Source organism: Rhynchophorus ferrugineus, unplaced genomic scaffold (genome assembly GCF_030347505.1).
Source record: "Rhynchophorus ferrugineus isolate W39M unplaced genomic scaffold, kcgeb_rfMv2 rfM17, whole genome shotgun sequence".
In the NCBI taxonomy this organism is placed as follows: Eukaryota; Metazoa; Arthropoda; class Insecta; order Coleoptera; family Curculionidae; genus Rhynchophorus; species Rhynchophorus ferrugineus.
The window spans coordinates 1,134,990-1,158,754 of record NW_027472596.1 but is presented as its reverse complement, the minus strand read 5'-3'; the positions used below and the strand labels follow the sequence as shown (position 1 = coordinate 1,158,754).

General features: G+C 37.4%; 1 long non-coding RNA gene across 2 annotated transcripts; it reads left to right on the top strand.

The window, feature by feature from the left end:
• Positions 1–15,767: 15,767 nt before the first annotated feature.
• LOC143205778 (uncharacterized) lies at positions 15,768–17,480 on the top strand. 2 transcript variants are annotated; one of them, XR_013007901.1, is made up of 3 exons: positions 15,768–15,899; positions 16,460–16,623; positions 17,258–17,480. It is a non-coding gene; the product is annotated as an uncharacterized LOC143205778 (long non-coding RNA). The 2 variants fall into 2 exon arrangements; XR_013007900.1 differs by lacking the exon at positions 15,768–15,899 and having other exon boundaries at positions 16,410–16,623.
• The last annotated feature ends 6,285 nt before the right edge of the window (positions 17,481–23,765 follow it).

The window sequence follows — 23,765 nt, the reverse complement described above, 5'->3', positions numbered from 1 at the left end:
GGAATCCTTATATTCAGAATGTTCTGTGGATTTGTAAAAAGGAATGTAATAATAACACCATAAATGTTCTATCGTGTTTAAATATATTAATTGGTATTTTTAAATTACATACTATAATAAATATAAATAGCACAGAATAACTTAAACAAAACCTAAAACTAAAGGTGTTCGATAACCATAACTACTAAATAAAATGTAAACGTAAAACTAATTATTGAAAAATCTAATCTATGACGAACCTAAAAATGATTATACAACAACTACCAGACTCTTTTTAAATAAAATTTCTTTTATTTTAGAACGGAAATATTTTCAATTTACTGTTCAGGGATATTGTCATGATCAACTTTTCTCCCGTAAGGCGATTTCTTCGAACATTATTATTTGCCCAGGTTTTGATAAAGCTCCTTCCGAGGGGAGAGATCTTGCGGGTATAGAGGAACATTTAACGTGTAACTGATATAATTCAGGTAGTATATAGTATATAGTAGTAATAAATTGCATTTCCAAATAATATAAAGTCTTGGTCAATAGTTGTGCCTTGAATTTCAAGTTATGGAGCTATATTTATATTCTTTGAAGTTAGAAATTGAAGTTTGAAGGAAGATTATTTGCAATACCAAATCCGGCTTTTTTAAACCAAGAATCTAAAAAATTTGGATATCCCGCATATCGTGTTCATTTCTAAAATTGCCAGTCATGTATTGATGACATCCTATAGACAATTTTATAATTTTTCCCCGTTCACTTGTTAAAATCCTGGATTTGGTGGAATGTTGAAGTTCTCTTATTAATGGTATAATTAAAGAGATCTTGAGATATCTCTTACCAGATAACTCGGTGGATATTATTTCAATGGGCTTTAAAATTTGAACACATTTTGTTAAGATAGTCATTCGTCAACAAATAAAAACTGTGGTGCTCTTCTTAATAGCCATTAAAATAAATTATTGCATAGTAAAGTAGAGTTTTCCTATCAGAAAATGTATTTATTACAAATATTTAATATATTTTAATTACTACTAACCTCTTTGTATTATTTTCATTAGTGTTGGGAACAATCGACTGAAATCGCCTTTTTTTTTGCTTGGAACCGGGTAGGGGTATCCTGTTACGGATACCTGGTCGGGAAGTCCCGCCGGAATAAGCGAGTTGGACTGGTTATGTGGAGACTGCCTCTGGGCTACCCACTAAACCCCACCCTATCAGCTGATCCAATGACCCTAACTGATACTTCTTACTGTTAGTAAGGAGGGTGCTCGTAACCGATAACACTGTTAAGATGCACAAGGGCTAGGCAAGGACGTGGCGTCGTTGTCACACCATGCAACTTGCGGTAAATGAGTTAATCGCTCGCCGGAGAAGGTCGAGACAATTTGGAGTTAGAGCACGACGGGGTAAAGTCGGCTGTGATAGAATAAGGCTACGAAGAGCCAAATGAGTTATTGGCCTAAAATATCGGCCAGCTCGGTAATACATCTATTGTCCGAGAGACGAAGAGTGGAGGACTTGGGGGACTTCTGTTTCTCTATGAATTTGATTGTTCCTGACGAACCAGGGGGCATTGATTATTCTTTTGAGAATTTTGTTTTGGAAGACTTGAAGACGTTCCACCTGGCTAGGTGAGACGTATTTTAGATAGACACTGGAGCAGCATAGAATGACTGATCGAACCAGCATCTTGTACAGGAGAGATTTTACAGATAGAGGAAGCCTGCTGGCCCGGTTGGTAAGCGGGAACAGCAAAGTAACAATACCTTGCCCTTTATGGAGGGACTTTTGAATGTGGGAATTCCACCTAAATTTGCGATCGAAGAGAAGACCGAGATAGGTAGCTTCTTCTGACCATGGGATTTCGGCATTCTCGATTTTAAGACGCGAAATGCTCGGTGCAAAACGCTTCTTGTGGAAGAAGATGGCCTGGGTTTTCTGTGGGTTGACATGCAACCTCCAGAATTGTAACCAGTGGACCGTCTCATCGAGTTGTTTTTGGAGTCTGCTTCGGATATGCGGTGTTACTCTTGAAGAAGCAAAGTAAGCAGTGTCGCCTGCGTAAAAAGCAGCCTTAACTTGTGGTCTCTTAGAGATATCTGAAAGAAAAATATTAAGTAAAGCGGGTGCCAGGGGGGAGCCTTGTGGAACTCCTGCATCGATGGTTTTCCGGCTAGAGAGAATATCTTTAATCTTCACCTGGAACGATCGTCCTGACAGAAATTGTCAAAGGCTTTGGTTAGGTCCAAGAAGACTGCTCCAAGTCTCTCACGAAGAGTGAAAGTGAATTGGTGTAGTGGAAGTGCAGGGTGAATCAAATTTACAAGAAAATTAAAGTTTTCTGATAAATTTGAATCAGAATAGAATCTAATTATTAGATACTATTCGGACTATTTTGTTCTCTTGTGTAATCGTGCAGTTTGATTGCCAAAATTAAGCCTGTACAGAGGAGAAAGAGGATAAACAAAGGACTTTAGGAGGGTGAAACCTATCCGAAAACAAAGAGTGAGTGTGTGCACAGTGATTGTGTATGCAAAACACTGACCAGTGCGAAGGTCGGTAACCAAGTGGCGACAAGTCAAAGGGGAACGAAGCGCTGGAATCAAGGTAAGTGATAGTCAATAAGGATTAAGTAACGCAGTGTTGTGGAATTACAGTCCCATACACAGTTTTCAAAATTTTTTAAATTCTAAATTTATATAAAAACAAAAACCAGCAAATTTATCCGGCTTTAATAACGCAATCAGACATTAAAATATCATTAAATATCTGGGAAATTCCACAACGTGCGTCACCGATCATCAAAGTCGGGGTGGAGTTTTATTATACAGATAGCAATAATAATAAATATATACTGCTAATTCATCATTAAACTTTAATTAAATTCAGTAATAATCAAATTAATCTTTACGGCTAGCAATATAAATATACACTATTAATTCATCATAAAATTCTAATTAAATTCTTATATAAAGTTTATAACAGGGCGGTATTGGGATACGATCAACAGTATATTACATTATTGTACGTGGGAAAACCAATTAATGGCGTGACCCAACATTAAATTAATTAAAAAAGGCGGTGTTGGGTTACTAATATAATTAGCGGTAAGGAGGTCACAATGGCCTCTAAAGAAGCGACCGCAGAGGCCACCTCGGCCCCAATTAATGAGGGAGACTGGCTTAACAACCCAGCCCTAATCAAAATAAGGGCGGCAACAGAGACGACAGAAGGCAGCCTAAGAAGAACGAGGTCGCAGACCACGGATGAAAGAAAATCCGTGGAAAATAACGACGCGGCTGAAGATATAACACACGAGGAGCAGCTGGAGGAGCTGAAGAGTATGTCGGTTAAAAGCTTGGTGACCAAAAGGATGAGGCAATTAATCACGCGGGAAAACCCGTTGGCTAAAAAATTAGCCTTCACCAAAGCCGACGCTAAAACAGTTGGAAGAAAATTGACCTACTCTTAAAGGTCATATTTGTAATGTCCATGGAGCTGGACATTAAAAGAAAATCCGAAGAGGCCAACAAGGGATTGGAAAGAAATTGCCATGGCCATGGGAGGAACCGTGGGAAAATCGGACAAATAACGTCGGAAACACCAAGATATGGACAGACGCTAGTGCCAAGGAAGAAAAAGCAGGCATAGGAATAGTGATTTGGACAGGAACAAGTGCCCAGGAAGAGATAAGTCTAAGGATAAAAGACGAATCGAGCTCCAGAGCGGCAGAATTCGTGGCGGCACAGAAAGCCATAGAACTGGTAAGGGACAGAAGCCTACCAGGACCAATCAGCATTCGAACGGACAGTAGAATGTCCATATGGTGGGCCGAGCACGCAAACACACGAAATAAGGACATAATGCAAATCAAAGCAACTTTCCTAGAGTTGCAGAAAAGCGGTAGTGAAATATCGCCTAAAATGGTGTCGGAAAATGACAACGAAGGAAATGATAACCGCAGACAGACTCGCGAGAGAAGCCACTGCAAACGAAGGAATAGGACAGGAAAACCACGGATGGATCAGCACCAGAATCATCAATAGAATCAAGGAAGGAGAAGTAAAAAGAAGATGGCGAATGCATTGGGAGCAATCCATTAAAGGAAGAACCCTCTACAAATACTGCCAACAAGTGGGGAGAGGAAATATAGGACTGAGCAGGAAGGCTGTGCAATTGATGACGGGACACGGAAATATGCAAGCCTACCTGCACAGATTTAAATTAAAGGAGATCGATGGACTCTGCGAGTATCGCATAGGTCCAGAAGACACGACGCATATATTGGAGACATGCGAAATTGGGAAAAGGGTAGAGGCCCGAAGCTGGCATCGGACAGCCGACAGGAACTACCAGTTAAGGAACGCAGAGGGAATAGTAAACAAGGAAACCGTCACAGAGATCAACGCGTGGTCCGACACGGCAATCGATTATGAGGAAAATTATAGCCAGGAGGCTGGCGTACAAGAAAGCGGCCAGTTAGAGATCAGTGAGGAAATATGACAGAGAATTACCGAATGAAGTGCGCAATATCGTCGCGACGTGGCAGAAAAGGCGCTCGGAGACCAGTCCATGAACCGTTCCCGAGACTTACGTAGGAAAGACCAGCTCAGAGCTTTTACAAGCACCAGAGCCATAGACAAATGGTCTACAATTCAGTAGGCTGATAGGTCTGTAGTCATGTGGATGGAAAGTATTGCAGCCCCAGAATGGCCTTGATGATATTACTTAGTTCGGCGAGCTGCTTTTTATTCCGAATGTTGCTGATCATTTGCGTGAGTATTTTAGGGGTGACTAGATGGTTTAAAAGATAACTTGGAGGCACTTGAGAACGAACGGAGTTGGAATTCCTAACGATTCCGTCGTTCTCAGCAGCGTTTATATTTGTAGCAGGAGGGAGGCGTTCCATTTGGGCCTCATAGGTATTAGCGAGGAGCTCGGCCTTTTCGTGGTCAGTGACAGCAAAAGTTCCTGTCTCCGCTGACTTTAGGGGGGTATGACGTTTTGCGCATTCGCCACGGGGCTTTTAGAGAGTCGCCAGAAAGTTGCGGGGCCAGACAGCCTTTGGTCCGCTAGAAATGAGTTCCATTTCTCGGATCGCCAGGCTTTAATGGATTCCTTCACTTCTCGTTTTACTCTGTTGGCCTCCCTTTTGTCTGCCGAGTTGAGGGTGGCACGAGCTCTACGATAGAGACGATTTTTGAGTCGGATCTGCGACTTGATGCCTTCAGGAACTGGCTCACTTTGAGTGTTTGAAAATGATTGAACTTCGAATGATGAATTCTGATAGGCGGACTGGATGTCTCGAGTTAGCTTCGACACGGCAAGCTCGAGTTGGTCAGGTCGATCAATCTTCGGGATTGGACCAGATTCCAAGAGAATTTGCTGATATCTCTTTCAGTCGGTTTTCTTTCTGATTCGATAGTTAATATAATCGGACGATGGTCCGAATGTAACTCGTCGGGAACTTGTACATCAGAAGTACGATTGATGTTCCGGAGAATGAAATAATCCAGAATGCGTGGAGTGCCCCGTTGTCCAATAGCGGGCTGATGGGTAGGCTCATCCGGCAGGGCGAGACCAAGCCCTAAGTTTGCACTTAGTGCTGCGATATCGTTGCCTGCTCGATTTGCGCGCTCGCAATCGAACATGGGATGGTGAGCGTTGAAGTCTCCAGCGATTATGTTTGAAGTTGGGCCGTCGAAGAACGTTTTGAAGGCAAACGAGTCATGCGTGGAGTATTTCCTGTACAGAGAGGTGATCACGATTGGACGATCCTGATTTTCCACCTGGATAGAGGTGGACCCGATATTTGGTGACGATACAATTGAAGTCAGAAGGTTGTGTTTAATTCCCTTTTTGATTAGGATAGCAGTTCCGCCACCGCGAGTTGGGATACGGTCATTCTTGTAAACCGTGTACTTTAGAAGGGAAAAACGATGAGAATGTTTTAGGGGAGTATCCTGGATAAGTGCTATATCGACGCCTGAAGACGAAAGAACGAGGTCCAGCTCCACTTTTTTATCGCGTAAGCTGTTGGCGTTCCACGACATGATTTAAGCACTTTGGAAGCAGCCATTTTGACGAGTAAACAACTGCTGAAGGTTAGACGGGAAAGTGGGGTTGCTGCTTAGACGGCTATATTAGGAAATAATTGTTGGGATTGAAAGAACTGCAGGATGCATCTGATCATCTGCTGCAGTGTGAAGGTAGTTGGAAGACCTGCTGGCAGTGCATGAGGTTGCATTCGGGCAGGGGCTGGGATATTGGCGGGAGCCGCCCGGTTGGAGGAGGCCAGCTTTTGAGCTAACCTCCTTCCTTCCTGGTTGCTCCACTCAGAATTTGTGTTGCCGGAGGCTGGTCTGGATTGGATTGGTCTAAGATTCCTGGGAGCAGGTCGACAGCTACAGCCTGTGTAATTAGCTGTGTGTGGGTCTCCACAATTGCTGCATTTAGGTGGCTCCTCGCGTACCTTGGTGCACGAACGGGTTTCATGGTGTCCGGCGCATTTGACACACCGGGGAGGCTCTATAACGAGAGCTGGAATGGCCAAACAACTTGCAGTTGTAGCACTGCACAGGCTGGCCGTACGCTTGCTGGAGTTCGACTTTCACGATTGACAGGCCTATTTTGGTGAGATTAATGATATTCCTTTCTTCGTTAGGAACAACGACCTGGATTATGGGAAGGTCTTCGCCTGATTTAAGTTTCCACCTTTGAAGAGATTTTGGGTGGAAACCTTGCGAAATAAGGTGGTCTTTGGCTTCGTCAACTGTTACAATCGTTGGGATGTTGCGGATGATGACTCGTATTGCCCTTTCACAAAGAGGGCAGAAGCAGTGAAATGCATATTTCCGGTCTTCAAGAAGCTTGGTCAGTTTGCGGAAGTCGTTCGAAGTTGGTACAAATAAGCGAGTTCCGTCCTTTCGGCTTAAAGTTGCAGTAATCTCTATAGGATTATCTTTCGCAATTCGAAGGATTGCTGAGTATTTCTTCGTGTCACGAAGACGATGGGTGGGATTTTTTCCTTTTTACGAGCGGTGGTTGGATTTGGGTTCGCCGAAAGAGTTGGCATAGATAGTGAGGGTGAAGATTGTGAGAGTGTTCTCGAAGTGTTTGGAAGCGGTAGCTTGAGGAAAAGTGTTTAGTGATTTAATAGCCTGGCTACTTACCTGAGTAGGCTGGGTCGTCTTGACGGCCGCTGGTTTGGGCGTTGGCTGGGTAGCTGTCTTAGTTAGCGGTTTGGTGGACGCTGATCTGACGGCATTTCTGAAGGTTGATGGTTGCGAGTTGGCCTTGGCTCTCTGCTGCATGAGTTGGGTAGAAGGCTTGGCAGCTGGCTTGGTTGCAGCTGCATGTCTAACCTTATCGACGTCCTTCGACAGCTGACTTGGTTGTGGCGGGGTGATGGGGCCCCTTTTCCTCTTTCCCACCACGGTGAATCCATCATCCAGATCATGATTTTCAACCGTTGGGATGTGAGTTCATTTGGTGTCTCAGGAGGTTGATGTACTGACTGCGCCGTGGTGGGTTTAGTAAGGGCGTCTTGTAGCAACATCCGCATTGCGAAGAGCCCATCGCCTTGCTTTGTTAACTATATTCGAAGTTGAGTAACCCCAATTTTGAGCTCTGCATTTTAATTTTTTAGATACTCGATGAGTTCAGAACCCATCATCCGGGCAACGTCGGGGATATCATCGGCACATTTCTCTGTTGCTGGACGGCAACTTTCTGGAGGCGATGATGACTCTGGCGTGCGGGACGCCATTGCCCAGCTTGTAAAACGCTTTCCGGCGTTTACAAACGTTTATGATGTACGGGCGAAGGTGCAGATGGAAGCGGTTTACGAGTCGATCGTTTGGCAATCAATTGGGGGTAATTCTCGGAGGAGTAGGTAGGCTCGGAGGACCGGACACGACCGTTCTCTTCGGAAGCTAGCACTGAACTTGAAATCGACTATAGACTGTTCACTAATTGACTACTTTTTGCTATCGACCATTTCAGTCGCTATTTTTGGTTCGACTGTTTTTACTAGTAACTGTTTTCAGTCGCTATTTTCCGTCCGACTGATTTTATTACGATTTACTATCAACTGTCATCATTCGACTAATTTTTAACGTTCTCGCCTTTCGTCCTAGTCGCGACCTTGAAATTAATGCGCCGTATTTATGCTTATACATATTTATATGTAATATATTTCGTTTTTTTTTTGTAGTTTGTTTGTGAATATCTATATATTGTAAATTAACATAGCAGCCTTTTGAAACGCTAGATTTCGAAAGCAAAAAAAAGTAAATAATTAAATGATAAATAGTAAGATACTTTTGACTGGCATAATAGATAATACTTTGAACTGGTACAATAGGTAATAGTTTTTTGATAAATTTTCATTATTTTTGTCCAAGCCTCTTGCTTGCCGAAACCTTTTTCCCGAAATCTTGAAAACTAAAATTAGATTCCATAGGTTTCAGAAATTGCATTGATCCAAAAGATTAGAAGAATTTTTTACAGTAGCAGTTGCTAAATTTGTTTCAAAAATATTAATCGTAAAGAGGTTAATAAAGTATATTAAATATTTGTAATAAATATATTTTCGATAGGAAAATTCTACTTTAATTTTCAACAATTTATTTTGTTGGCTATTAAGAAGAACACCACAGTTTTTATTTGTTATCAAATGGACTTTCTTAATAGAATCTGTTCCTCTTTTTAAACCCTTTGAAAAAATGACCACCGAGTTATTTGGTGAAAGATATCCCAACGATATTTTTAATTATACGGTCAATAAGACTGCAATATTCCATCAAATCCAAGATTGTAACAAGTGAATGGAGAAAAAATGACAAAATTGTTTATTAGATGTCATAAATAAAAGACTGCCAAATTTAGAAATGAATACGATATGGGGGAAATCTACATTTTTAGATGCTAGATTTAAAAAAAGCAGGATTAGTTATTGCAAATAATGCTGAGGGGATACAAAAAGTTATCACAAATCTATCTTCCATTCTAACTTCACAAAATACAAATATAGTTCCACAACTTGAAATTCAACACAAAATTACTGACCAAGGATATATTGAGATCTGGAAATATTTTGGTGAATTCATACACCGCCTTATTATTTCCATTAGGTTTTAAATCAATATAGAACATAGGCAGGAGGTTTTATAATCGTGCGATGTTATATATTGTGAACATTTACGAGCTCGTGGCTTTTTTCAACTAGGGCTACCATCATGGTGTTAAAGTCCGTCCCGTGATGTAATCCTTTTAACACGAATCGTCTCTCGGATTTTGGCCTGAATGTATGGTATTAGGTGTTTCTTTTATGTAATTCTTTTACTAGAATTTTAAAGTGCTTCGCTTCGAACAATTGTATTTTTATTGTTGTTAAGTATATGACTTGTCTCGATACAAGAGCCAGTATAGAAATGAGAAAGAAAACTTAGTAGAGGGCGCTATGACTTGTATCGAGAGGGTATAAGTTACCAGGGATCAAAATAAAGTTTCTCTTTTGTTCCAAGGCCATGAGTGGTGCATTAATTCCGTACCGTCCCGAATCATAAGTGATTCGTAAAAATTGTTAAAAAAGGTTATGGGCCCAAAATTCTCGGTGTAAATGAGAAGGTGATAACGGAGAATGTAGATGAGTTGAAGTTATTAGTTCGGTATAGTATATATATAATTATATATACACGAAAGAAATTGGAAGTAACAAGATGGCTGTATGCAACAGACGGAAATTAATTTCGGGACACTAGAGCACTCAAAGACCAATGACCATCAGAAGGAACACCAGGAAACTAAAAATGTGATCTTCAGCTATCAGTAAGAAAGACGAAAACATTGTAATCAATGTAGTAAATAGTAATGGAGTAATTAAGAGTTTAGAAAATCAATCACGTTTATAATATTCAAGGATCAATGAACCACTAGTAAATTAGTAACATGGGATCCAACAGAATTATCAGTAGGATAGAAGGAAACATTGTAATCAATATAGTAATTAGTAATGAAGTAATCAACAGTTTAGAAAATCAACCTCGTGTATAATTTATAACGATCAGGGAAACACTAGTAAACGAGTAACATGGGGTCCAACATATTTATCGGTAGGATAAAGAAACATTGAAATTAATGAAGCAATTAGTAATGGGGTAAAGTTTAGAAAATCAACCATGTAATTGCAGGAAGAATGAAAATCTATTGAACCCAATGAAGAATTTTCAATTTCTAAGGATGGAGAACAAAGTTACTTAGCAGAGTTTAGTTTGAAAATACCAGAATTTTGATATAAATATCAATTCAATTGGCGAAGAAGATAGATAAACCTTGTTCTATGTGCGTAGAAGCTAAAGCAACCAGGAGCCCTTTAAACTGCAAGGAGTCGAGAAGAAGTGCAATCGAAAAGTTAATTCATTGGGATATTTATAGGCTAATAAACTCAATATATGAAGATGGAGGAAGATATTTATAATAGGAAGGAAGGAAAATACTAGAAGATTTGTCTCATTTTAACAGCGTAAAAATCCTGAAGACAAAAAATAAAACTGAAGAGAATTTGAAACAATATATTAGTTAATTAGAGAGACAGCATGGAGTAAAGCTATTTTGTAGAAAAAAGGGGATTCATTTAGAATATAGCAATAGCCCATTCACCGCAAAGTAATGGAAAAGCGGAAAGATTAAATAGGACATTATTAAATAATTAAATGTAGTTCTGTATATGAACCAAGATACCAACAATTAAATCAAGCATTGTTCGGGTAAACTATATTTGGAGAGATAAGGTAATGACTATTGTCTAGTCATGGAAGGTAGTAATTATTCAGTAGTACTCAATGCTGAAGCATTAATAAAATGACGAAGAGCATATAGTGGATTTAATGGACAGTCTCTATAAAGTTAAACAATTTATTGGAATGAAAAAAGCAGCGATAGAAGAGATTAAGATCCATCAAAAACACATAATGCTGCTTAAGGAATTCTACGTAGAAGGTTGTTACACCTATTAAAATTAATATTAGCACCAGCAAAAGTGGGGAAATAGTTTACAGTTATAATTTAACGGATATAAGTGTTGTTAGTTATAAGATCGCATCTAAGCAGATCAATTTGGTACGCCAATGGAAGTCAACTTCCGTATGGATAATAGTGAAGAAATAATTAAAGATATACATTTTAGAAAGTATATAGAGAGACCAATATAAGGTAAGCATAGAAAATTTCAAAGAACAATCTGTGAGTAAATGGATGCTGACAGTTTTGCAACAGGAAGAAGAAAACAAAAATGTGAGTGATGATGAAAAAAAAAGCATTCAGGAGTAGATAGCAGACGGTGATGACGAGCCTGATGAAAATGAACCTATGTTGTCTAAATTGGAACCAATTCTAGAAGAAAGGAAATTAGACGACCATGATATGTATCTCCTATTGTCTGTTTATTTCAAAAATGGAGCTAGTGGTGACTAATTAGTTATGATACCTCAGTAATACCAGAAGACCATGGGCTAATATAAGGCAGAAGTCGACTGGAAGGAACAAGTTAAGCAGACTGCAGTGGTGACCATTTAGTTATGATAACTCAGTGAAACCAGAAGGCCATGGACTAATGTAAGGCGGAAGTGGACTTGAAGGAGAAAGTTATGAAGACTGGTATGGTAATCGACTAGGAAATTTTAATGGATTCATGCTATTTGATAAAAACAACCCAGAGGCACGGAAGAAATTCTTTTGAAGAGAAATACATGTGTATGTTTGGCAGCCCAAGAACAAACTATATAATCGATATTAAATTGGACAGTGTTTTGGCGACTATTTGTATGATATAGTTCAAAGTTTTTTTTTGCTCAAAGAGAGAATTGTTTTTAAGTAGAAAACTAACAGTTACCTTTGTTTATCACATAATTGTGTAGATTCATTTGATTAAATTATTAATTAAAGTTAAATTCTGGCAATACTGAAATAGAATAGTTTTAAGTTCGAACAAATTTGTATGTACAATGTAATAGTTTTGTTCTGGCAATTTAAATGTACTTTTGTAATCTTTGTTTACAATCTTAATTAGGTTAAGTTATATAGTACATTTAAATTTAAGGGTTTAATGGTTGCAGCCCTTCCGTGAATGCTACACCTGAGGAAGCCCCCACCATGTTGTTTTATTCGAAATGATATTAATTAATAGCATAAAAATCCTGATCTTGATATTTTGGTTAATCGCCGATTAGAATTGCAATATAATATTTTTATTAATTAATATTATTCGAATAATTACATCTAATGACTACATCGTTACTGCTTTTCAGTGGTGTTCATCCTAAACACTGTTTTATAGCAAAATTATAATTACTGGACTACTAGGTCCGTTTTCACTCTCGCACACATCTGGTGCAATTCATACTTCTATCTCACATCTTAAATATTCGTTTAATATTTTGTTGAGAACGGAAAAATAGTTACTCTACTCTAAAATTACTGTTCGGCGCCTTGTCGAATAGGGAGTAGAAGATGATAATGCCAGCATAAATATGCTTTAATATAAACCCCTATGTCTAAATGTCTCGCTCATCGTACCTTTCGGCCTCATAAAAATTTGAAACTCGTAGAAAAAAACTGTTAAAATTAGGTTGTACTCTCCTATTATATGTTATAATAGTTTTATTAAAATGTTAGATGCACCTGCAAGCCATAGGGCTGATGTGTCTTCATATTTATATTGTCATATATATATGCAATTATAACTTTTTAAAATAAAATGTTCGTGCTCTCTGTTTGTTTGTTCTATTTAATGTTATAACTAAAAATAATGAGAAGGAAATTAATAGATTTCTAAATAAATGTATATCAATTTCTGTTGTTATTTTCCTTCATATGAAATATAGGTAATGTAGAACCGATTGGCGGAAATAAGGTAATAATTAGGAACTAAAATGTCTCCAATAGACAATAATTGATAAGTGATACGTGTAAAGTGATGCATGCAATGAGGGGAATTGTTACAAACATTAGTTAAATTAATAAAATTGATAATTAAAATAAATAAAATATAAAATTGATTGATTGATTTGATAATTGTTAGAACCGGTTCGGTGAAGGTGATGGGCAATTAAAACACTGGATTCAACTGTATTTGTAATTCACAAACAACTCGCTTAAAGCTATAGCTCGGGTGGGGTGACTTTGACACCAGCATGTGCCGTAGCGTTGTTACAATTCTATATTTCAAAGCGACTATTGTAACATTAATTTAGGCAACCACATATTCATGGCGCATGGTGACAATTTATGCGCCGCCATCTGATTGTCTTTAAATACCGCTACATATAAACCAATCAAATGCTCCTATTTTCAATCTAGATACATACACGTTCATTTGTTAAATATAAATACTGTTAGCTGCCACTAAATAATATTGACATTCCAGTTTTTATTCTTAGTCTGTATGCATAGTGCAATTTAATAGTAGGTAGGTGATTTAATACAAAACTATCATGAATTACTCTCATGATAATAATTATATGCGTAATTCTGCGTACACATCAATTTTGAGTGAAATTTTTGAAAGCAACAGTGAAAACTTAAATCAAAATACCAGTACAACTTTGGCAAAAGAAAATGAACCTAACAAGTTTCCAAGTATTATTTAAATAGTACATCTTACTTCATGGCTACTCAAAATTTCCATTATAGATTTTAATGACCCACAAAATGATCTGAATTCCGTCAACAACATTTATAATCCATCCCAGGGCGAAAGTTCTAATCCATATCTATTTACCATGCACCAAACCGCAAACAGGTTTATTCTATATGCAGATAATCCGCTATACATATTTATTAAAGCTAAAGAGTTAAGAAATATTAGCATTAGTCAAAGTTGGAATAAATGGGTATTTTCTCCATATACCGAAAAAAAAATTATTTACTACAGTCAGGTTGGGGTTACTTTAACAGTTTTTTTTTATTCAATAGCGTTTCAAATTATACAGTTAAATTATTTCATATTATTTATATAACAATTTACTACATTTTAGATGGGTAAACAAATTAAATTATTGTATTACGCTGAAAAGGAACAAATGATAGCTGGTATTGCAGAATATCAGGGCATGATTAAAGATCAAAATCTAAGCAAACCTACGGCCTCCATCAAGTGGATATTCAATAAGCGCATTAAACAAAAGAGAATAATGTAAGATAATCTGAAAAACAATCAGATACAGCAACATAATTCATTTTTAAATTTCAGACACATCGTTAATCCTTATGATTCAGGAACGCCTATAGTGTTATCCAAAGATGGAGCTGTGATAAGGCAAGACGTCGCACAAAGCTTGATTGAAATGTTTGCCGATGCAGAATGACAAGAGCAAATTTGAATTGTTATAGTGTTATATTAGTTTAGAATATTTATAACAGTTGTTTGTAATCATTATTATACATAGTAATGTAATATGACGAAATTATGTAATATAATGGTTATGGTTATTATTGTTAATAAATATTGTTGTATTGTTATAATTAAAATAACTAAATGACACTGTCGCTAAGTACGAATATTGTAAATAATTACCATATATATCTAGAAATATATATAGTTGCTTGATGATGTGATCTAATCATAGGTATATATAAAACTGACGAAATATAATCACCTTATTACTACTTAACTATAACAGTACCAATGCTTATTTAAGTTATATAATATCCGATTAGTAGGTGCTAATGTCTTGCTATTCAACACTCTTCGATACCATGAGGTAACGTAATTCCCTTATAAATATTACGTTATTTAAAACTTTATAGGACACCAATTTTGAGTAATAGATCAATAATCTAAAACATATCAAAAGTAATATAAGTAGTGTTAAAAATTCATTCCAAAGCTTCTACGGTTTGAACTACTTGCCTTTAGAGAAAATCTTATATCAACAGGAATCATTTAATTTCACACTCATTAAAATTATCTAAATACAAATAGTTTTATGAAATACCTAATGGTTTCTCGTTATTAAATATTATATTGCTGTTCACTTCAGGATAAACAAAATATATCGCAGTAGATTATTGGTTATATTTATCAACGTAATATCGGAACTACTTATAAAGAACTCTTCTTTCAGTTACCTATATTTTGAGAAGAGAGAAAATGTTCCGGTATACATATGACTGGATATACACAAACACTATATATTATATATATATCGCATAATTAATATTAATACAGGTTGAACATAAAGAGCGTTTCTATTTCCATTCTAATATATTCTAAAAATATGACAGACAAGTGATCTAATTAATACAGTAACTTTGCAGTGTACCGCCATCTTTCGGTATTATAATTCCATTCAAATTTATTCGAAAAATGCGGCAGATAATTGATCTAATTAATACGTAGTGTGCCGCCATCTATCGGAATTATTGTTTGTAGTTAATTCACACCCTATGCGAAAGATGGTCCTATAGACCGACTTGATTTTAGACGATCTCTTTACCCATTAGGCAACCTATATTCCTGTAATTAACCATCAGTAGGGTTATGCACTTTCTGCGCTGTTTTTTATATTTTCTTTTAGGTCGTTTGTGCTTGTATTTTCGTATACGTTTAATAATCTGTTAAGTTTGACCAGTTTTTAATTTGTTGTAATCGCACCCGTCAAGAAGGTCACAATTCCATAACCGAAAATAACTACTAGCGTTGGAACTATCGACTGAAAACAGTCTAAACAGTCGATAGTGGCTAAACAGTCGAAAGGTCGATAGTCAAAAAATTGCGACTGAAAATAGTAATTACTATTATCAGTCAAATGCACGCTTCGATTGATTTATTACATTCGTGATGTTATACTGATGTTATAAATATGTTTATATTCTCCAATGGTAGTATAATCGAAGTCGGTCTTGTGGTCAGTGGGCGTTGAAATTTTCATTCGACGAGTATTCGTCGGAGATTGGTATTCGGTACAGTTGAATGCAGAAGATTTCCTTTACAGTTATGTATTCACAAAGGAACGTGTTTGGATATCGATTATAATGGAGGTTGAACAGACGTAATACAGTAGTAATCTTTGGGAATATTGTAGTTAATTATGCATCATAATACAATTTAGAGTTCCTACTATAGGCGATATCACATTTTAATTTTAATGTTGCAAAAATTGCAATTCATGTAAATTTTCTGTTCAGTGTATACTTTTTGCATTTCGATTTTGGCTGGTCGGTATTAGCAGAATATATCACCCCTGGTATCGATAAATAATTTTAGGTTTTATGTAAACTTTAAAAAAAAAATTGTACAAATTTAACTTGGACCGATCTATCACTATACGGTAAAATTTTATTAATAATTAAATTATTTATCAAATTTAACTCCAGATAAATTTTTGATATCATAAATTTTTGTTTATTAATTGCATCTTGCAATGGATATGCTTGATATAGTTTTAATTTACATATTTCTTTATAGCTACTGTACTGTTGTGGTAGCTGGTGCTCCAGCAGAGTGATTATGTGCGGGATTTATACATCAGTATGTATTCCCAAACTAAAGAAAAATTGTGTGAGAGGCAGAACCTTTGGTGGAACGCTGCGAAGGAAAGGGAGAGAGGACCGCTGGTGAAAAAAAAAAGTGTGGGTACACCCACTATAGAAATTATTTTGCAAATGCAATGAATTTTAAAAATAAATTAATTTTGCAAAAGCTCTGATCATTTACTATACCATCATTTTCTTTCCGATTTGTCAGTTCCAGCTCTGTTGTTAACAATTGATGTTTAGGTAAATTTTATTTCAGTTTTCAATAATTATGCTATTTTGATAAAATTTGATTATTTGGAATTTTTCATAACAGATTTTTTAACGCTCGTGCTATTATTAACAATATTTTATTGATATTTAGACATATTTCATTTCAGATTTCTTTTGATATTACACTGCTATAAGGAACAATAGAATTTTAGGCTAATATTATTCAGATGTTTCAGCTCTCGTACTATTATTGATTACATTTGATCTTTAAACATATTTCATTAAATATTTTTGCAGCTTTTGTACTGTTATTAAAAACAATTGTTATTTAGGCAAATTGCTTTTGAGATTATCCAGCATAAAATGTACTTTTGTACTATTATTGTTAATATATACTTTTAAGCGGTCTTATTTTAGAATTTTTCAGCACTTGATTTTTTGACATATTTCATTTCAGATATTCCAACGCCATTATTAATAATAACTGATTTCTAAACAAATGTTTTTTATCTTTTAGTCTTTTGGTATATGGTGCAAGGACGCCTCAGCTAGCAGGATTACCGTGTTAGAATATGAATCCAAGACAGGACCATGTGCAGCAACTAAATAGTAAGTCAACATAAATGAGCGAGGCCAGCACCACGGAATGGGTCCATAACAGTCTCCTTTGGTCCATTGATCGAAACACATTACCATGTTTTACCTGTCGGACCAATAAATCAGAATTTTTGTCGAACAAAGGCCTTTTATTTAATATATATATATATATATATATATATATATATATATATATATATATATATATATATATATATATATATATATATATATATAAATATATATATTTATATATGAACTTCTACAATCTGCCCTTGTGCAATAAGTATTATTGTTTGGTTTCCGTTATGTAATATAACCATACTAACATGTAGAGTTAGTAGTCTGCTGTACAACTTATAATCTAAACCTTGTTCTAGATACTATTCTAACTCCAATTAAAAATAATCACTAATTTTAAAGTCTATCCTAACTTATTCTAACTAACTAACGCACACATTTACGGTTTGGCGAGTGCATTAGTATGCACTAATATTCTTCCGGAGTACTTCGCACTAGCATTTCGAATTACACTCGTTATGGGTTCTATGTGTATATCGCATTGAATTAATTTGTTGGACACCTAATATGGGGCATTGACGACGACTCGCAACATTTTATTCTGGAACCTCTGGAGGATATCTATGTTAGATTTGCAAGTAGTACCCCACAGTTCAATACCATAGGTCCAGATGGGCCTAAGTATTGATTTATACGACAAAAACCTTGTTATCTAATGATAATTTAGATTTATGCCCTATCAGCCGATACGTTTGGTTTAGTTTAAGCCCAAGCTGTTTGCGTTCTCTCACTATATGTTTTTCCAAGACAGACGTCGATCAAAATGTATTCCCAGATAGTTAACGTTATCTGCTCGCGGAAACTTATGATTATTCAATTTTACTGAGAGACAGGTTCTTCTGCAAAGGGTGAATGTTATATGGGTAGATTTTGCCTCATTTGATTTGATACGCCAGGTTTTCAACCACAATTCGACTTTGTTAAGATGAAGTTGGAGGTTTTTGTGGCTGATATTGGATCCTCGTGTGACCGCTGTATCGTCAGTATATGTTGCGACAGTAATGTTTTGTGAGGTCGGTGGTTCAGCTGTATACATAAGATATAACAATGGACCGAGAACACTGCTCTGCGGAACATCCGAATATATAGGCTGTAGGTCAATGTATTCGTCACCCTGTTTGACAATAAAATGTCTGTCTGAGAGGTACGATTTCAGCAATTACAAATGCGTATGGAGCAAAAGATTTTTCAATTTAACAAGCAGTCCAGTGTGCCACACTTTGTCGAGGGCCTGAGAAAAATCGAAAAATGAAGCTTATCATTTAAGTTTTTTGTTAATTTGGTTGACTACTCTATGTATATGTTCTGTTGTTCCGTATTTATTACGCAAGCCAAATTGATGGTCTTGAATAACATTTATCTCCTCTGCGATTAATTTTAATCTATTAATGTATAGTTTTTCGAAAAGTTTTGAGATGACAGGTAACAGGCTCATAGGATAAGAGGACACGTCTTATTATTTTTCCAATGATTCAAAGTCATAAAGATTTGAGCCACTTCCCAGATGCTAGGAAATTAATTAAGTCTTAGCATGGCATTAAATATGAATGTTTTTAATTTGATGCACTTTCCTGAGAATTCTTTCAAGATTCTTTTAGCAATTAGGTCAAAACTGGGAGCTTTTTTATAATAATTTTTTTAGGTATTGTTTGTTTAACATCTTTAACAGTAAATTCCTTAAGATCCATTTGAAACGGAGTGTTAAGAAATTCCATTATGTTATTTTCTTCTGTTGCGGGTATTTCAAATGGGTACGTATTAAATACGGTTTTTAAGTGTTTAGAGAAAACTTCCGCTTTACCTTTGTCATTCCTAGCCCATGTATTGTTAATTTTAATGATAAATTTAGTGATAACAAACTGTCTGATTTTTCTCTAAATAATTGCCAGTTGGTTTTTGTGTTATGCAAATAAAGTGATTTTGTTTTGTTGAGATATTTGAGTTCACTGTTATAATAACTGGTGAGTGGTCAGATGATAGATCGAGGCATGATTCTGCTTTGCACGTTTTGTTATTAATATTTTTTGTAACACAAAAGTCTATGGTATCGGGAATTTTATTTCTACCTGACAGCCAATATGTTGGCTCACTAGTAGATATATTCTTTATATTATGGGCCTTCATTGTTTTGACTAATTATCTGTCTTTTGGTGTTCTTAGTCTAGAAACCTACATAACATGTTTTGTATTGTAGTCTCCCACGGTAATGAACCTATTACCCAGCGTGAAGAGAAGCCCCGTGTGCCCAGAAGAAGCCGTGGTATTGTGCTGCCTTGTCGTGTTTAGGTGGACAATATATAGCATTAATTGTTAATGGCCCATGCACTTTCTCAATAGTTAGAATGGTGGCTTGTAAATATTTCTCACTGAATTTCTCTCTTTCACGGTGCCTTATATTTCACTGATCATTATAGATGTTCCTCCATTTGCTTCACCATCTGGGTGTTTTGTGTGATACAGCTTGTATTTCGGAATCTCTAAATATTTTTTATCCGTGAAATGTGTTTCGGATACCATCATGATATCAATATTTTGTTCATACAAAAACCAAGTGATGTATTGGTGCTTTAGACGAGTTAGATGGTATGGGCTGTTTTGGTGGCTGTAAATTTCTTTTTTCTGTCAGTGCTGAATACAGTTTGTGTTGTAACGCTTTATGGACTAGGCATTCCCTATGGCGCAATTTATTTTGTCGTCACGTGTTTTGCGTATGCAATTATTGGTCGCATAACAATGCGACGAAATGAACGAAATGCGCAGGGGAGCGTATTTCGCGCATCTGTACAACTTGCGACAGTTTGTCTTAGTATGCCCATATGCTTGGAATCTGGCGCATTGTTGAATGAGTTTTTGGACATTGTTGTTTCGGAGTTCCGTGCTAGCTCTCGAAGAGAACGGTCGTGTCCGGTCCGCCGAACCTACCTACGCCTCCGAGAATCACCTGAAACTTTCTCTAAGACGGTCGATCCGTTATCACGTTTCCACCAGTGCCTACTTAAAAAAAAGCGTCTGTAAGCGCCGAAACGGCGCATTTACAGACAACGTTTAACGTTTGCAAACGCCGGAAAGCGTTTGACAAGCGGGGCAATGGCGTACCGCTCGCCAGAGCCAGCGCCGTCTTCAGAAAGTTGCCGTCAAAAACCGACAAATGTGCCGATGATAGCCCTGACGATGCCCGGATGATGGGTCCTGTTCTCATCGAGTATTTAAAAAATAAAAAGGCAGAGCTCAAATTTGAGTTTACTCAACTGCGAATATTGCTAACGAAGTAAGGAGACGAGCTCTCCGCAATGCGGATGATGCTACAAGACGTCCTTACTAAACCCACCCCGGCGCAGTTAGTACATCAATCTGAAGAGACACCAAATGAAATCACATCTCAACGGCTAGAAAATGAAGATCCGGATGATGGATTCACCGTGGTGGGAAAGAGGAGCCCCATCACACCACCACAACCAAGTCAGCTGTCGAAGGCCGTCGATAAGGCTAGATATGCAGCTGCAACCAAGCCAGCTGCCAAGCCGTCCACCCAACCTATCCAGCAGAGAACCAAGGCCAACTCGCAGCCATCATCCTCTAGAAATGCCGTCAGATCAGCGTCCGCCAAGCCGCTAACTAAGACAGCTATCGAGCCAACGCCCAAACCACCGGCCGTCAAGACTACCCAGCCTATTCAGGTAAGTAGCCAGGCTATTAATTCACTAAACACCTACAGAGTAAAACGAGAAGTAAAGGAATCCATTAAAGCCTGGCGATCCGAGAAATGGAACTCATTTCTAGCGGACCAAAGGCTGGATGGCCCAGCAACATTCTGGCGACTCTCTAAAAGCCCCGTGGCGAAGGCGCAAAACGTCATACCCCCTCTCCCCCCTATAATCAACAGAGACAGGAACTTTTGCAGTCACCGACTACGAAAAGCTAAAAACTAAAATACTCACGCAAATGATCAGCAAGATTCGGAATAAAAAGGCCCCGAGTTTCGATAATATTTCGATAGCCCAATGCTTCATGCTCTTAATGGTTTTACGAAAACAAACAATATCATTCCAGATGAGCAATTCGGGTTCCGCGCCAAACACTCAGCCATTCATCAGGCCCATCGGCTGGCCGGAAAAATCAACTGTGCTTTTAACCGACGTGAAAGACTTGGAGCGGTCTTCTTGGACCTAACCAAATCCTTTGACAAGGTTTAGCACGAAGGCTTAGTAGCGAAATGCATCCGATTAGGTCTACCTGATGACCCAACAGCTCTTATCAAATAATTTCTGTCAGGACGATCGTTCCAGGTGAAGATTGAAGATATCCTCTCTATCCGGAAAACCATCGACGAAGGAGTTCCACAAGGCTCCCTCCTGGCACCCGCTCTATTTAAAATTTTTCTTTCAGATATCCCTAGGAGACCACAAGTTGAACCTGCTTTTTACGCAGGCGACACTGCTTACTTTGCTTCTTCAAGAGTAGCACCGCATATCCGAAGCGCACTCCAAAAACAACTCGATGAGACGGTCCAGTGGTTACATTTCTGGAGGTTGCAGGTCAACCCACAGAAATCCCAGGCCATCTTCTTCCTCAAGAAGCGTTTTGCACCGAACATTTCGCGTCTTAAAATCGAGAACGCCGCAATCCCATGGTCAGAAGAAGCCGCCTATCTCGGTCTTGTCTTCAATCGCAAATTTAGGTGGAATTCTCACATTCAAAAGTCCCTCCATAAAGGTCAAGGTATTGTTAATTTGCTGCCCGCTTATCAACCGGGCCAGCAGGCTTCCTCTATCTATAAAATCTCTCCTGTACAAGATGCTGGTTCGATCAGTCGTTCTATACGGCTCCAGTGTCTATCTAAAAAAAAACAGACGTTCCCCAAGTTCACGATTTTATATCCAAGGTTTACGCGAGATATTTCTCCACTCTTCGTCTCTCGGACAATAGATGTATTACCGAGCTGGGAAATATTTTAAGCCAATAACTCATGCGGCTCTTGATAGCTTTATTCTATCACAGCCGACACTACCCCGTCATGCTCTAACTCCAAATTGTCTTGACCTTCTCCGGCGAGCCATTAACTCATGTACCGCAAGCTGCGTGGTGTGATAACGACGCCACGTCCTTGCCTGGCTCTTGTGCCTCTTAACGGTGTTACCGGTTAGGGATATCCTCCTTACTAACAATAAGAACTATCAGTTAGGGTCATTGGATCAGCTGATAGGGTGGGGTTTAGTGGGTAGCCCAGAGGCAGTCTCCACAATAACCAATCCAACTCGCTTATTCCTGCGGGTCTTCCCGACCAGGTATCCGTAACAGGATTCCCCTACCCGGTTGCAGGCCAAAAAAAAGTAATGCGCCACATTTATGCTTATACAGATTTATATGTAATATATGTCGTTTTATTTTTTTTGTAGTTTGCTTGTGAATAACTATATATTGTAAATTAACATAACATTATCTTGGAACGCTAGTTTCCGAGGGCAAAAAAAATATTTAAATGATAAATAGTAAGATACTTTTGACTGGCATAATAGGTATTACTTTGGACTGGTATAATAGGTAATACTTATTTGATAAACTTTCGCGATTTTTGTCCAAGCCTCTTGCAGATCCAGAATAATGTTTTACAGTAGTATTAGTTTTACAGTAGTAAGTATATTAAATATTTGTAATAAATACATTTTCTGATAGGAAAACTCTACTTTAAACTTCAACTATTGATTTTGTTGGCTATTTTAAAGCCCATGAAATAATGACCACCGAGTAATCTGGTGAAAGATATCCCAATGATGTCTTTAATTATACGATTAATAAGTGGACTGCAATTTTCCATCAAATCCAGGATTTTAACAAGTGAGTGGAGAAAAAATGACAAAATTGTTTATTAGATATCATAAATAAAAGACAATTTTAGAAATGAATACGATATGCGGGAAATCTACATTTTTAGATCCTAGATTTAAAAAAAGCAGGATTAGGTATTGCAAATAATGCAGAGGCGATACAAAAAGTTATCACAAAAGAGGTATCTTCTATTCTAACTTCAAAAAATACAAATATAGTTCCACAACTCCAAATTCAAGACATCTGGAGATATTTTGGTGATTTCATACGCCGCCTTATTATTTCCATTAGGTTTTAAATCAATATAGAACATAGGCGGGATGTTTTATAATCGTGCGATGTCGTATTTTATGAATATTTAAGAGCTCGTAGCCTTTTTCAGCTAGAGCTACCTTGATGGTGTTAAAGTCCGTCCCGTGATCTAATCCTTTTAACACGAATGCTCTCTAGGATTTTCGCCTGAATGTATGGTATTGGTTGTTTCTTTCATTTAATATTTTTACTAGGATTTTAAAGTGCTC